Source organism: Cydia strobilella, chromosome 8 (genome assembly GCF_947568885.1).
Source record: "Cydia strobilella chromosome 8, ilCydStro3.1, whole genome shotgun sequence".
Taxonomy (NCBI): domain Eukaryota; kingdom Metazoa; phylum Arthropoda; class Insecta; order Lepidoptera; family Tortricidae; genus Cydia; species Cydia strobilella.
Genome location: NC_086048.1, coordinates 11,768,001 through 11,783,381, shown reverse-complemented (window position 1 = coordinate 11,783,381; position 15,381 = coordinate 11,768,001). Strand labels below are relative to the sequence as shown.

The 15,381-nt window shown below is 36.7% G+C and overlaps 1 protein-coding gene across 2 annotated transcripts in view; it reads right to left on the bottom strand.

Moving 5' to 3' along the window:
• Positions 1-14,361, bottom strand: part of LOC134743635 (uncharacterized) — a 37,343-nt gene extending 22,982 nt beyond the window's left edge. The window contains exons 1-2 of one of the 2 annotated variants that reach the window (XM_063677214.1): positions 14,329-14,361; positions 11,280-11,391 (exon numbers count right to left, since the gene is read on the bottom strand). The gene's annotated coding sequence lies outside the window, so the exon portion shown is untranslated. Of the gene's footprint in view, positions 1-11,279; positions 11,523-14,328 lie in introns of those variants that run through there. The other variant, XM_063677215.1, reaches the window with a different exon arrangement.
• Positions 14,362-15,381: the final 1,020 nt, after the last annotated feature.

The following is a 15,381-nucleotide window of genomic DNA, read 5'->3' as shown; positions in this document are numbered from 1 at the left end:
GCAAGACACTAGTACCATAACATAACTAACAGTAAATCAACCAACCAGTTTCAATTCCATGTCGGTACATGCTGGAATCTACCCATGCAAATCGATTTACTTCGATAAAAGCTTTCGCTGAGAAGCTTGAGCTTTATTGCAGACTCACAACTCGCATGTGTATTCAAGCTATGTGTTCCTATTGCTAATAAAATGAAGCTGAGTCGAACGTTTATAATCTTGCCTCGAAAAAAAAAATGCTCTGAGCGTGTTCTACTTCTACGCAGCTACGGTGACCAGATTCTCACGCACGAAAATTGCAGTATCTCAGCGAAAGGTCTCGCTGTAGTGATTTGCTACCTTTGTAGAGAAAGACGTACCTATCGTAACTTTGTTTATAGTCGATTTTGCTCGTGGCCGTGGCGTCTGTCTTTCAGATTCTGTCTAGTTTGTATTTGTAATTTTTAGATAAGTATTAAAATCATGGTATAATAATATACCAAACGAATATTATTATACCATGATTAAAATATAATTTCACGCGATGCCTGTTTTTATAATAATAACGTTGTTTTACAATCAATAATAACAGCAAACTCTCGAAGTCCAGGATACTGGTACGATACAATGTAATTTTTTGTCTGTCTACCTATATTATTTTGAAAGTTCGTCAAAAATAATACCTGTAATGTTGGGGATTCCCAATGAATATAAAGGGAGATAATAATCTTCGAAAACCTAAAAACCGAGCGGTCGACTCGCCGCGCCGCGCCGCCGCCGCCACGCTGCGCTCAGGTAGACTCGCACGCCACTCCGGTGTGCGAGACCCCGGCCATCGCTATTCGCTATATAACGCGCATAGACGTGTTAGTTCGCATTAGTGTGGTAATCGCGTATGCTGTAACGAACATGTTGTACCATTCGTCGAATCATAGAGTAACTTATACTAGAGCGGTACTGTCATAGTAAATTTTGTAACCCTAGTAAATTCACTGCCATCTGTCGACACACTTTAAAACTAAAAATGAAGATTTATAAAAATACGATAGAATGTATTTAAATATAGATAAATGATTTTTTTTATTTGCATTAATTATTTTTATGATTTTGACTTTTTGACCCATGTTCTTTCACTGATATGCGTTAAATAACAAACGAAACCGTCAACGCCATCTATACGACTGTAGGCCAAAACTAGTAGCGCCCTCTGAACGAGAATCAAATTTTCTTGATTTTCGAGGCACGTTTTTTCCTTAGACTGTATCCATCTATTACGGAGTTATATCTATCTTTGGTCGAATGAAACCACACAGTTTTGGTACAAATATGTATAAATACGAGACGAGGGTGATTTTATTTGCACTGCCAAACAGCTTAGGAGTCGCGTTTCAGAAACACGTACTATCCATAGATCGCATGAATATCATTATCATTGCGAAGAAACGCGAAACAACTGATTATACTTGTAACATGTACCTTTTATATGTTTAGTTGCATACCGTGCCGAAGAAATATCTAGAAATATCTAGGTTTGTAGAAATAAATACATACAAAAAAATCTTTATCCTATATTTCTTTAGCGAAAGGAATAAAAGTAGTACAGCTAACGAAATGCCACTATGTATATCCAACTACTAAGTTAATTATGATTTTACAATTTACTTTTATTATACTTTTTAGAAGAATCAAATAATTCAGAATCCTGAGTAAAAAAGTAAATGTAAACAACACAGCTGAACGAGCACAACAAAGATTAATCCGCCCAGGAATGCCTTCAGCCCAAGTATTTGAGCAACAAAAATTAATCTCAGCAAAAAGTGTATGAAAAATGAATAAAAACCGTGGCGATAAAGGCAATAAAACACGGGGAGGCAAAACAGGAGCTTTGTATTAATGAAAAGAAAAATGGTGTCAGGGGACATAAAATATCAATTTAATGGGGTGAGCTTTGGGCGCTCTTAATTGTGACATTAGCAGCCGTTGCCGAGCCGCGCCGGGCCGGGCTCGTGCCGGCGACGTAAAGTAGCAGCTTGGCGCTTACTGTCCAACGGACAATAAAACTTGTTGTCAATGCCTTTCGGCCCGATTCGAACAATGCTTACAAGAAGTCACAGAGGTTCGATACATATCTGTCAGTGTCAAAAGTGACGTTTTTTGGTTGAAGTAATGTCACTTTTGACTTTGACAGATTGGAATACGGCCGTTTGTAGCCGGTAAGGGTAACGTTACTGAGAAACGTTAATATGCGAATGAAATTATAGAAATACATTTTGAAAAATGAAGAGTAAATTATTTTTTCACCTCAGCAGCTCCAACAAGGGTACTTTCCTGCTTAAAAACATTGAGCAAAATCGCGTTTTGCTCACTGAGCTCACTGAGTGAGACAAAATGAAATACAAGTGACCTTTATATTCGAACGTCTTTTCAACGTGCGTGCATCTTTATTATCTTAATATTGCTATGAAGTCAGATAAGTAACACTTAAAAATTTCGGGTTTGTGGAAAAACTATTTAATGAACATCGTAATCATTAAATTATTAATTGATATATTTTCTTTGAAACATAAAAGAAAAATTGGACACTAAACCTCAACGACCAACTTTTATAATTACTAGTGATCGGTAACAACGTTTTAATTTCATGGCAGCCTGGTCGAGTTAAAGTAAAGGAAAGTAACAATTTTGAAGCAGACGGTCAATTAAAGTTCATTTAAAGGTTATTAGGGGGAAGTCGCCGAGTGGCGGACACCTAAGCCTTTTTGAAGAAAAAAAAAGTACATATTACATATATTTATTTATGAATGACTTTAGTCAACAAACTTTATAATCAAAATAAAATAACACAAATGCAACTTCTACATAAACTAATTCAAAAACGAAAAGTAAACTAGTGTAAAAAAAACTCATAGTTTGCAAGAGGTACCTACTACCGGCCGGACTACATTTCGAACCCCTAGAACCGGAAGGCTTAAAAACATTTGACACCGATCACAAATATGTATAATCTTCTGAACATTCTGGAATGTCAAGCACAGGCTTCCTGCGCCCACCCATAACTGGAACACTGTATTCAGTTTGTCATGGTCTATAACATACTACGGGATGCATCAACAAATGGCTGCTGTTTTTCCTCCTTTTCTAACTTCGCTCTTCACCTGGTTTTTTAGATTTTGAAATTGTTAGCTTGCTTTCCTTTATTTATCAAATCTTCACTTCTTTTACACCTTTTCCGAACATTTTTTCTTCTCTTCCATTTTTCCTTGCCTGTTCTTCTATGTATCTGAAACATCGTAGGTACAAAATACAAAAAAAAAACATATCCACTGTCCGGCATTATGGGACTAACACTATACCGGACGGTACTGAGGGATAGGAAATCATTATAATTATTTATTGTGTACCTCAACTTTGTCAATTTTTTTTCAAAAAACTTTTATAGACTACGAAATTAAAATGATAAGTGAGTTTATTAAAAATAAACACATGCAGCTGTATACAAAAAACAGGCCGAAACACTCACCCGAAACTTATGCGACGCAGCGCCTTCCCTACAACAAAAACACAAAAAAAACGCTCCCACAGTCGCTGCGCGCGTGCGCGCGTCACAAGCAATGCGCGTCACTTATCCTTGAATTTCTCGCGTTGTTAGTTGCCGAGATAGTACGTGTGTCCGGCACTATATGCCGTCCTTGGTTACGGGCCTTCCCCCTAACTTTAATTAATAATTTGAGCTGAAATAAAGCGCTGCCAAGAAAATTAAACAAATTTGCGGAAATAATTCGTGTAGTTTTGAAAATTGGTATAGTTATACCTTGTGGTGTCCAGAGGAACATATTAAAAGTCCTCGGGGGTGGGGGTTGCGCTGAGGGTGTAGGGGGGGGGGAAGGGGTTTGAAGGTACCTTTTTTCAGATTTTTGCTTATTTGCTATTATAATTTACTTTGACCAAAGTTTCTACATAAAATTTTCTACAAATTAGGTTATATTTATTTTTACTCTATGATCAATACTTTAGGAGCTACAGGGTGTTTAAGTTAATAAAGAGATAAAAAATAGACGATATAAGAAAAGTCGTTTTTTCGTAGTTGTTCATCATAACTGAAATTTTTAGTATAGAATACGCAAGTTGAGACCTGCTGATCAAAAATAAAAATATATCGGCCAAGAGCATGTCGGGCCATGCTCAGTGTATGGTTTCGTACTTCTGTAGTTACCCGCCCGGCCAAATATACTTTTTTCAAAAACTCAAAAATGGCTTAACCGATCAGGTTTGCTATAGTTTTCCTTGAAAGTCTTTAATAAGCTTTACTTTCACGATTTTTTTCTAATTTTTTGGACCCATGGTTCCCGCAAAAATCGGCAGACTTTTTTGTACAGAAAATTACAGACGTGGCGTCTCCGTTTGGTTATATCCTCCTAGGTGTCACATAATAAATAACCGAGTAAAGTTGGATTAAAAGTGGTGAAAATGTTTTAATTACAAGCTTTTACCAAAATACTTTCAGCGACAACAATATCCGGTAACGCGGAGTCGTCGACGCGAATGGAAACCCGGAAAAAATTTACGCCGTGGCCCAATTGAGTTACTGCATGGTCGAACACCTGACACTGAAAAGCTTTCCAGAACACTTGTTGGTGTTCTAGTAGATTTATATAGAGCAGTCCATCTTTGTATTGCACCACCTGGTAACGGACTAAACAAGGTAATAGTAGCGGTGGTTGGTCGTCAGCTCGATGGGTTGACATTCGGAAGATCGCTGTTTACTTCTGGATAAGATTAACTCATGATCAAGATAAATGGTTAAGAATCCGGCTTCAAAGTAAAATTATCGCACTGGTGGGTTAAGTATACAATATGTTTCAAGGCCACTTCGGTTTTCTTGTAGGCGACAGTATGAGATAGTTTAATTATGGTGTTTTTTTAAACGTTTATTTTTTATTTATTTAAGGTTTACCAACAATTGTTGACATCGATACATTAATAATGTACTAAGCTAAAACATGTAAGGAGTGGTGTCACAATTACTTACAGGTAAACACCGCATGCAAGGTAGTTTAGGTAGAGTACGTGGCTTTGGTTACGGTGGTGGTGACGTCCGGATTTGAATCTGAAGGTCTCGGGTTCAAATCCTGGCTCGTACCAATGAGTAGTTCGGAGCTTATGTAAGGAATATCATTTGATACCCTTTTTATGTGCAAATAAATGATTATGATTATTATGATTATGAGATTTACCGCTAGTTTCTCGGTGAATTCAAAAGTGTATTTACGTGAAGTATCATTTATGAGTCTAGGCCTTTTACAATCAAGTTAATACGGTAATAAAATCGGTATAAAGTTTCGCTTGAGGACTACGAGGCGCGTTTCAAATCGAATCCAAAGAAATGATGCATCGGCGGGATCCGCGGTAATCCGCCGCCGTTCGTGCACTCTACGGTGATATTCGCAATATCCCCCGTGTTATTGCTTCCTTCGGTTCCAGTATGTGCCTTAGGTTTAATGCCTAAGTACTCAATATAACCAACGCACTTACACTTTGCCTAAATCATATACACAATATACAAAACACTGACGCTTTTAATTTGCCCGTTAATTTTCATTTGCCGGAAAAATAGGATTTCTAGAATGAAGAATGCGTGCTGACTATAGACTATTGAAGTGCCGTTCCGAATTGGGGGACCATTCCTAGAAATACAAATAAAAGGCGTCTTCCATTCTATAACCTCTGCTATGGTTTTGGTAGCTTTCTATTTCGTAATTGAACCTATACATTTTTCGATTCAAAGAATAGAGTAGCATTTTTCTCATATTTATTGCATCAATAGTCATACCCATTTCAAACTGCAAATTTTAACCAGGACGCATTTTACTGAAGTAGGTACTGAAGTATCAGTATACGTGCAAACTAGGTACATTTCAAGACATATAAATCGAATCCAAGGAATGATGTATCGGCGTGATCCTCTATTTAATCCAAGGCCGTCAATGTCCTGTCGAGAACTTCTATAGTTACCCGGAGGAACCGTGTCAAATCTCAAGAACTTGTCATATTTATGTAGATTTAGAATTCTCGTAAAACTTCACGTTGTGTATATCATACTTAAATATTTATCTTTGTGATAAGTTTCATCTTTATTATAGTTACTACGATAATGATGGTGCGCTAATAAATCAAATCTTAGCCTACAGATCATTCTGTCATCAGTTAATCCACCTATTAACAACGACTGAGCGAACTTGTAGATATACCAACCTATTGTTTAAAAGGTCCCACAGCGCCAAGCCTTCCCGCACCGCGGCTAATCAGAATAAGTCGCCCGTTAAATATCTCAAGTCGAAGTACCTAAGCAGGAAATTATAACAATTTATTTCGAGTTCCGTGTACCCGATAACAATTTCCGTGCAATCATTCCCTCTAGCGATAGCGGTTTATGTCGTGTAATGTGTAATAACGGAAGTTTCAGACTTGAGATATGGCTTCTTTTGACGCGCTCAAACATTAGGTATTGAGATTATCTCAGCAGCTGAAATAGTTAAGCCGCTTCTTTACAAAATATGAGCACTCTATCTTCGCCAATGTTTATTTACGCTAAACAAACTTACAGTAAAGTAGAGTATATTTAGCCACGTCATATTCACGAGTCACGGTTATATACTCGTAGATTAGGTACTCTTGGTACGTAGCTTAATATGAATAATTTCTAAGCGTTCCTTAGCATCTTCTGTTGTGTGTGAAATAATGCATGCTATTTGATGTTCCATTAATTTAATCCAGTAATGTTACTTAAAATGTAATTTTGATCGATGACGGGTTGACGGGTCTGTGTATCCTTTTATAAAGTTGAATTCTATGTTATTAGCTCTGCTATACATACATGAAACTTAAAATTAACTATAAAACAGGAAGTTCTTAAGGGGCCCACTGACTATCAGTCCGCCGGACGATATCGGCCTGTCAGTTAGAACAAAAATTTGACAGTTTCAAACAATGGACAGGCCGATATCGTCCGGCGGACTGATAGTCAGTGGGCCCCTTTAGGAAGGTGAAAATGATGTAGGTATATTTTTATTTGTGTTTTTTTCAAACTTTCTCAGCATTCAAGCAGCCACTTCCTCTATGACAAATTATACATCGCCTACGTAGTACGCTGCGTAGCCCGTACTCCAGATAGTACAGTCGAAGGCAAAAATATCGATCCAGATAAATGGCTCAAAAATATATGAACACGACTTTATTATCTAAGGTGTAAGAGCGTACACATATTATTGAAACTTTGGGAATGTATATTATATTTAATTATGCCCTTGACTGTACCTACCTGAGCTTCAGCAGTTCAGTGTTCATTTAGTGAATTCATGTAAAACCTATGGTTGTAGGTCTTTATAATTAGTATAGATTGAATTAAGTTAATAACTTAAATCTTTTTTGCTCCTTTGTACATAAGATAAATTATATTGTGAATATTGTGGCCATTTACTTTTTCATTCTATTGTATTCCAGTAAAGTAGATACTTAAGAGCAACTTGCGCGTGATGAATGAAAACAAAATATTGAAATATAACATTTTAAAAAGAATTTTACTAGCTATTCAAAATAATAGGAGTTTATTTTATAAATGGTTTTATATTAAAGCATATAATTGGTGTTAACATATAAAAATAAAAGTTACAGGCAAATTTTAATGTCACATTGATAAATATAACGTTATAATAATGTTCGACCAATAATCGATTATTCATTTATAAATCTAAGGAAAATAATAAATAATATACATATTTCTTGTATTTCCCTTTCTGTGTATTTTTTTTAACTTTATGGTGCACAATTAAGAATATTTATGTACTAACTTATTTTCATGAAACTATTTTTAAATATATAAACGCAAACGTCTGAATATCTCATTCTCAACATTCTGGAGAACGCACATAAACGTGTACCTACTACCTACCTAAAGATGTGTCATTCTTGAAGCTGATGTACTACATATGACTATAAGTAGCAAGTAAACTTGATCAATGCCCAACAACGTTGCAGTGTCACTCGAGTAGTCTGAAAGGCTCCCACTAGGCCTCGCAAACAAGTTGCACTGCATTGAATAGCTAGTGGGATAACATAGTGCAAACTTTGTCTGCACGGCTGTAGGCATATTTTTGATTCGGTAGCTAAGTCACATTAGGGTGCGTAGCAAACGTGCAATCCTTAACGCTCTGTAGCAAACGATACGCAACTGTCACTGTCGCACTAGTGTGGAAGAGTGATAGAGAGACATGACTACGATATGCTACGGAGCGTTAACGATTCGCAAGTTGGCTACGCGCCCAGCTTAGGTACTTCGTTTTTCAACGTTGTGTTATGAAACGTATTTCGTACGACAAGTATCTTTGCTGGCGTAGTAGTTTGTTTTTGTTTATTATTTCAATTAGTACAATTATTACATGCCCGATACAGCAAATAATTTTTAACCTTATTCGAAGGATAGGGTTCGCAATTCGTTGGAATCTTTTTTAGGGTTCCGTACCTCAAAAGGAAAAAAACGGAAACCTTATAGGATCACTCCTGCGTCTGTCTGTCCGTCTGTCACAGCCCATTTTCTCCAAAACTACAGGACCCATTAAGTTGAAATTTGGTACACATATGGCCCGGGTCTGCCACAAACGCCGTAGTTCGTGTTCGGCATGATGCTGTGTGACGCTGTACGCGACGTACGGATGCTTACTATGGAAATGCACTATAGTGGTCTCTCTCACACGCCAGACGCGGCGCACGGCACATAAAAAATACATTGTTAAAGATTGTGTAATGTACGCGGAACCCTTGGAACGCGTGTCCGACTAGCACTTGGCCGGTTTTTATGCGTGTTTCGCGATTTCTCGAAGACCTGTATGAAAAAATTGTGATTTTTGTGTCTTCTGATGATGATATGATAAACCCCGTTTGCAGGGGGCAAGTGATGGGGCAGTTTCGATAATCTGAATCGATTTTAAAGAAAGGGTTTATATTTTAAAGAATAAATACTACTTATTTCTTCACAAAATTATAAATAATAACAAAACGCCCAAAACGGGACTTAATCGTGTACTAAATAATTAATATTTACCCCCGACGTTAAACTGCTTATAGTAAATTAGGCGCCTACCTAGTAAGTCGCCTCTGTACTATTGAATAATTGTCGCCCTCCTATCCGATCAAATAGATGAAACGAATGAGTTATCTCTAGAGCATTCACAAAAGAAGAATTTTATTTTGACAAATAACTTTATAAGTCGACTAATTATGTGAAGCAACATCACTATTTTAGCTTGCCCCCAAACTGAGCGTTAGATAACGGGGTTTAGATATGATACTGGAAAATCGAGGAATCTTCTTAAATAAGTAATACAGGCGCACCCTTACCTCATTTCGGTAATTTTATACTAATTCGTACATTTGCTATCGAAAGGCAATCCACAACCGTATGGTGTAGTGGAACTGCTAATGAAGACAACCAAATGATGGCATTTTTTTAAAGGCTAATTAATTAATTAGTCATCAAGTCGGTGAGGATTGAGTATCATAAATAATAACTTTATTTAAGTAGGCACTACATAAATCCGTACCAAAAGTTACCAAGTTACAAAAATTTAGTCTAAAAATATTAGGTAATAAGTAAGTACTCTTACCACCACATGACCAAAAATGTATCAAGAACATTTTTCTTAATAAAGTAGGTACGAGTATAGCATTCGAAAGTAATTCTGTCTGTCTGTATGTCTGTCCCTCTTCACGCTTAAACCGCTGAACCGATTTAGATGAAATTTGGCGTGGAGATAGTTTGAGGCTTTGAGGTCAGGGGAACTCCATAGGATAGTTTTTGTTTTATCAATGAACATCATCACTCCACGCAGACGACGAAACATATGACTCTATCACCAGACAATTTTGAGCAAGTTTACAGTACCTACTCTCGCGGCGGATTGATTTCAGTGATTGCGATTGATGTGGAAACTGACCTTAAGCGATAAATTTAAATGATACGGACGCTCCATTTAACCAATACCAATTTAATGGAATCCACTTTAATGTATTTGTCAATTATAATGTATATACTACACAAAAACATAACTACACAAATTAGTGAAGGTGATAGTTTTGTTTTTTTATTTGCATTTGGTAAGTATAGTGCTTGTCAAAAAGCTATTGCTACCGTTTTATAAAAACCTGTAATATTTAGAAGTACCTTAACACAATACAGGACTTGTGCACAAATCACGCGAGGTTTTTTCGGCTACTTTTTGACCCCCCCCCTCCCCCTTGGTGATATTTGGTGAGGTTCTTGGCTACCCCCCCTCCCCCACATAACCTCACGTGTATTTTTTTTTTGAACTATTGAAATATTGTCTTCGGTTACCGCGATAGTTACTCATTAAAAATAAAAGTATGAAAACGTATTATATCGCGTATATTGATTTTCGTATATATCTCTCATGTGGTGGTAAATATAATATTTTTTCTTACTTTCGTTCAGAAAAATACACGTGAGGTCTCCCCGGATTTATACCCCGCCCCCCCCAACGTGATCTGTCGTGATTTTTTCGAGACCCCCTCCCCTCTATCGAACCTCGCGTGATTTGTGGGTAAGCCCATATAAGTATAGGTAATGTTAGTTTGCTGGGAAATTGGTGATTAATATTTTTGGCTTGCACACATACGACGATCAAAGTCAAAACCTCAAGTTTTCTGCCGTTCCTGCCAATTGATTTCTTGATTGTTTCAATCAGTGCTGATCAGAAACATGTTTACAGTTGATACGAAGTTTTTTTTCATGATATAGGATGCAAGCGAGTATACGAATCGCCTGATGGTAAGCAATTTTAACCATGGACACCTGCAACACCAGAGGGGTTACAAGTGCGTTGCCGGTGTTTAAGATGGGAGTACGCTCTTTGCTTGAAGGTTTTAAGTATATATCACATCTTCCGCATTTGAATGACACGATATGTTTCTGAATGTACGTAATGGATTATAATTTATTTTAAAAAGCAGTCAAGTATAAAGTTCAGTTTGTTTTAGAACATTATGTATTCGTATATGTACCCGGCTGGAGTATGTCGTATGTCTATTGTCTACCCAATACCTAATACATATAGATACAGAGGTATGAATGGAATCTTGCAAGGTATCCCGCGCTACATCTAGTGTAATTACGAATTAGAAGCGGTACATTAAAGCATGGCTTATTAGTTACATATTTAGCGTACAACCATGGCGACAAAGACACTTAAAGTAGCTGATGAAGTTTTTATATATAACATTAGACTTACTGGTTTCTTTTATTCCAAAGGCTTAATATTGTCTCCACACTTGTTTTAAATATCCATGTCCGCGTTATACACGGACGGCACACCGGACTGCTTCTACGCAGTCTTTTCTTTTCTACGTGAAAAAACGAGCTAATTCAGAAGAGCTGTTTGTAAACTAGTGTGTAATCGCGATTCGCCTCGCCACGGCCACTATGGTTCAGTAAACACGTCATAAACATATGCGACGAGCATGGGAGTGGGTGCTCTAACACGTAATAGTATTTAGATTCATTAGCAGGCAAGCGTAGTTATAATTACATAGTGGAAGAGGATGACATAAATATGACAACTACAATTCGGTTCCTTGCAAATGCAGGCATATCTAGACAGCAACATACGATGTGAATTTTAAGACTGGTTGAATTCTGCTCTCAAAATACGTAGAATCAAGAATCAAGAATCAAATGTTTTATTCGTGATAAACTTAAAACTAAAATTACATACAGAAGTATAACTAAAACTATAGGAATTTATAAAATAGGTAGGAGTTAAAGTTTACCACGAAAATGGTCTCGCCTCAGCATAATGCTGACCCGAAAGTCAGCGCTGATCTTCCGGCGGGACCATTTAGGGCCACGATCGCAGCCGTACGACACGGCCCAACCATAAGCTGAACGCAGCCTTTGCAGCAGCGACCATTGTAGCGTAGCACGTATTAATGATGCATACCTGATACTTTTTAAGTTAAATTAAATCATGGTAGCATTTAAACTTATAAAATAATAAAATTAACATAATTGGATAGAAAATTGTTAAATACATTGTTACCTTGTTACAAAAAAATGAGCATTAAGCAAGTCGTGAGAAAACGGTACGACAACAAAGGTAACTTTTATTTTTGAACTGTAACTTTTAACAGAATTTTCCGTGAAGTAACAAAAAAATCTTAACGATATTGAAAAAAAGTATAAGACTGTGATATATTTCAAAGAAATCCAAATTAAGCATTTAAGAAATATTACAAAAAGATTGTCAATAAAATTATATTCCTATCCTCCCGAAAGCTTTGAAATCTATGATGCTGTACGCGAGGCGCTGAAAAGAGTATTTTAAAATGCAAATATCTTCTGATTTTCCACCAAATACTTATTGAAAGGAGAATATTCGCTTCGAAATCAATGAACTTTTTGGTTTTGATTAAATTATGAAGAGGATGTCTTATTTAAAACCCTTTAATAAAATTAGAAATATTAGTATTTATTTTGTGATCGAGTTGTAGCTTTTTAAAGCAGGTTGGTTAGATATTAATTAAAAATGGATAAATAAATGTGGTTTACTTTTGATTTAAATAATCCTACTTCCCAATCTACCTATCGATGGAGGTTTAGATTGGAATGTAATGTTCACTTGTCCGTTTCATGAATGCTTGTAACGTATAAGTTAAAACGATTCCTACGCTTGTATTAACAAGTTACAACTCTTATGAAACTGTTACTGTTCTCTTGACCTTATTATTTTATAAACCTACAAGTTTACAGGTGTAGGTTAAAAAATATGTTATTGACACGCGCATGGCCATTTACTAGATACCTTTCGAACAGTGTTGCCGGTGTAGCTTGTAAAATTGTAATTTTATAAAATGGGGTCTGTGGTACCGCGGAGAGTAATAGATGCGTGTGTACTAACTGAATGATTCTTTATCAACGCAGAGCCGAAACTACAAAAGCTATAAAGTGGAAATTTGTACACCAGGTTACATTTATAATGGTTACCTGAGATAAGAAGCGATTTTGAGAAATTCCACCCCAAGGGGGCTAAAAAGGGGATGAAAGGTGGTATAAGGTTCAAGTTTTTTTAAGGTAGGATTTTTAAACTTCGAAAAAATGTATTTTATTAAAATACAAGAAACCTAGTTTCAGCCTGTTTAAAAATTCATATCCTAAGGGGGTGAATATGAAAGTTTGTAAGTGGTGAAAGTTTTTAAGCCAGGAAGTTGAAACTTCATAAAAAGATATTTTATTAAAATAAAAGAAATGTGATTTCAGCCTTTTAGAAAATTCATCCCCTAAGGTGGTTAAAAAGGGTTACAATTTTGTACCGGGAACGAACTTTTTTCTGAGTACGGACTTGAAACTCCGTAGTAAGACACTGTATTACAACGCAAGAAAAGTAACTTCAGTTTTTAAAAATTCTTCCCCTAAGGGGGTTAAAAGTGGGCATGAAGACACAATATAAGAAAGTAAAAAAAATTTTAGAGCTTTAGCAAATTCATCCTCTAATTATCCCCATCCCCTATCGGAAAATAAATCCACGCGAAGGAAGTCGTGGGCAACAGCTAGTAAATAACTAAGTCTGGACTATTAGCTAATGAATTTCTTTAATTCTCTAATATACTATTATAGTTATCCCAATACTTGAAGTATTTAAACGGCGAAGTTATAAAACAGCTAAGTACCTACTTCTTACGAAGAGATAATGTGCCTAAGTGATGGACAGACTAATTATTCTTATGTAAAAGAGGTAGATATCAAAATAAGAGAAACGACGGAGCAGATCAAAGTTCTACGTACAACCATGCAACATTTATTGAAAAGTAGTCTTTATTTCAAAACAGAACGGGATACATATTGCGCAAAGTATTCCTAGAAATGAGCCATCTAGAAATAGAGCGCGTCCGACTTTCAAGAAGTGTCCGGTAAACAATGAAGCAGAGCTCTGGAAACTTTAGTTACTTAAACCTACGACGACGTAGGTACTAGCTTAAAAAAGTCTATATACACTCTTGGAAAAATTTAGAAGTACGAAAAAAAAAGTTTAATTAGGTACTAATTTTAAAATTAGTTTAGGTGCTGTAATCCAGTAATTAAACCTTTTTTTGCGTTCCTCTAAATTTGTCCATGAATATAGTTACGCCTGCCAATGAACTGTTATTAGATTATCAAGTGGTTAGTAGGTGATGGACGTAATGCACCGCGCAATATGTATCCACGTGAAGGTCGCGGAGGCTGTGGCCGGGAGGGGCGAGGGCGGGGCGGGTCACGGCGGAGGGGTAGGTTTGCATGCGAAATACCGCGTACCGGGGCGGAGCGCGCGACGTACGCTCGGGTCGGCGGGCGAGCAGTTACTGCCGCCGCGCGCGTCGCGGCCGCGCCGCAGCCTCCCGGACGCCGGCCGCCCGCCCAATCGCTCGCCCTATTCCTTTCGAGATCGAAACGGCATCGAGTAGTTACCTGTGGTACGTTACTCGAGTTAATGATCACATCAAAAGACGCGTGCCTGAAGATATTCTGAGGTTTCGCGTTAATTTGCGCGCAATTTCTTGACACGCATAACCACCCGTGAACTCTTAAAGAGCTGTATTTTTATTGGCTTCCTAAACCTCTCTTTTTCTTAGGACTTTTTAAGATTGTAGTCTAATAAAATGTTCATTCATCTGGCAGCTATTAAGTATAGAAAACTTGTAAAATACTTGCTCTGTCTCGTACGACCAACAAGTGAAAATAAGCTTTCGCTGTCGACCCGTCACCATGCAGCAGTGGCGTGTACAATCAAGTGTTTAAATATGGGTGTAGACAACTTACTCAAAAATATGTTCCATAGTTCTTAATTGGCTGCCATAAGAGCTATGTGACATATTTTTGAGTATGATTTGTGCACCCATATTTTTACACTTGACTGTACAATTTAGCAGTGGTAATTTGATGAATTCATGCACACGGCATATTCAACAATATTAATAGTATTCATACTCGCATAGCGGCCACTCTACGAGTATCATTCACTTCATTATCGAACCGCAAATCATTTCCATTTCCTGTAGAAATAACAAGTATTTCTAGAAATTTGTACAAATAATCTTCATACATTTTTAACTAAATGGCAATATACTGCCGTAGTTACCTTTAATCATATTGAAGCTGTCCGAAATGTCGAAGTCTATTAACGTCTCGTCTGTATAATAAAGGAAATTATATTTATTATTAAGCGTTAAGAAAATAAAACAATACTATACAGATTTTATTAAGCGTGCGTATTATAAAGGCCGAAACACAATGTAATACAGAATTAGGCTATTCCTATGTTGACTTTAAATAAATGGATTTATTTATTTATTTATAGATTT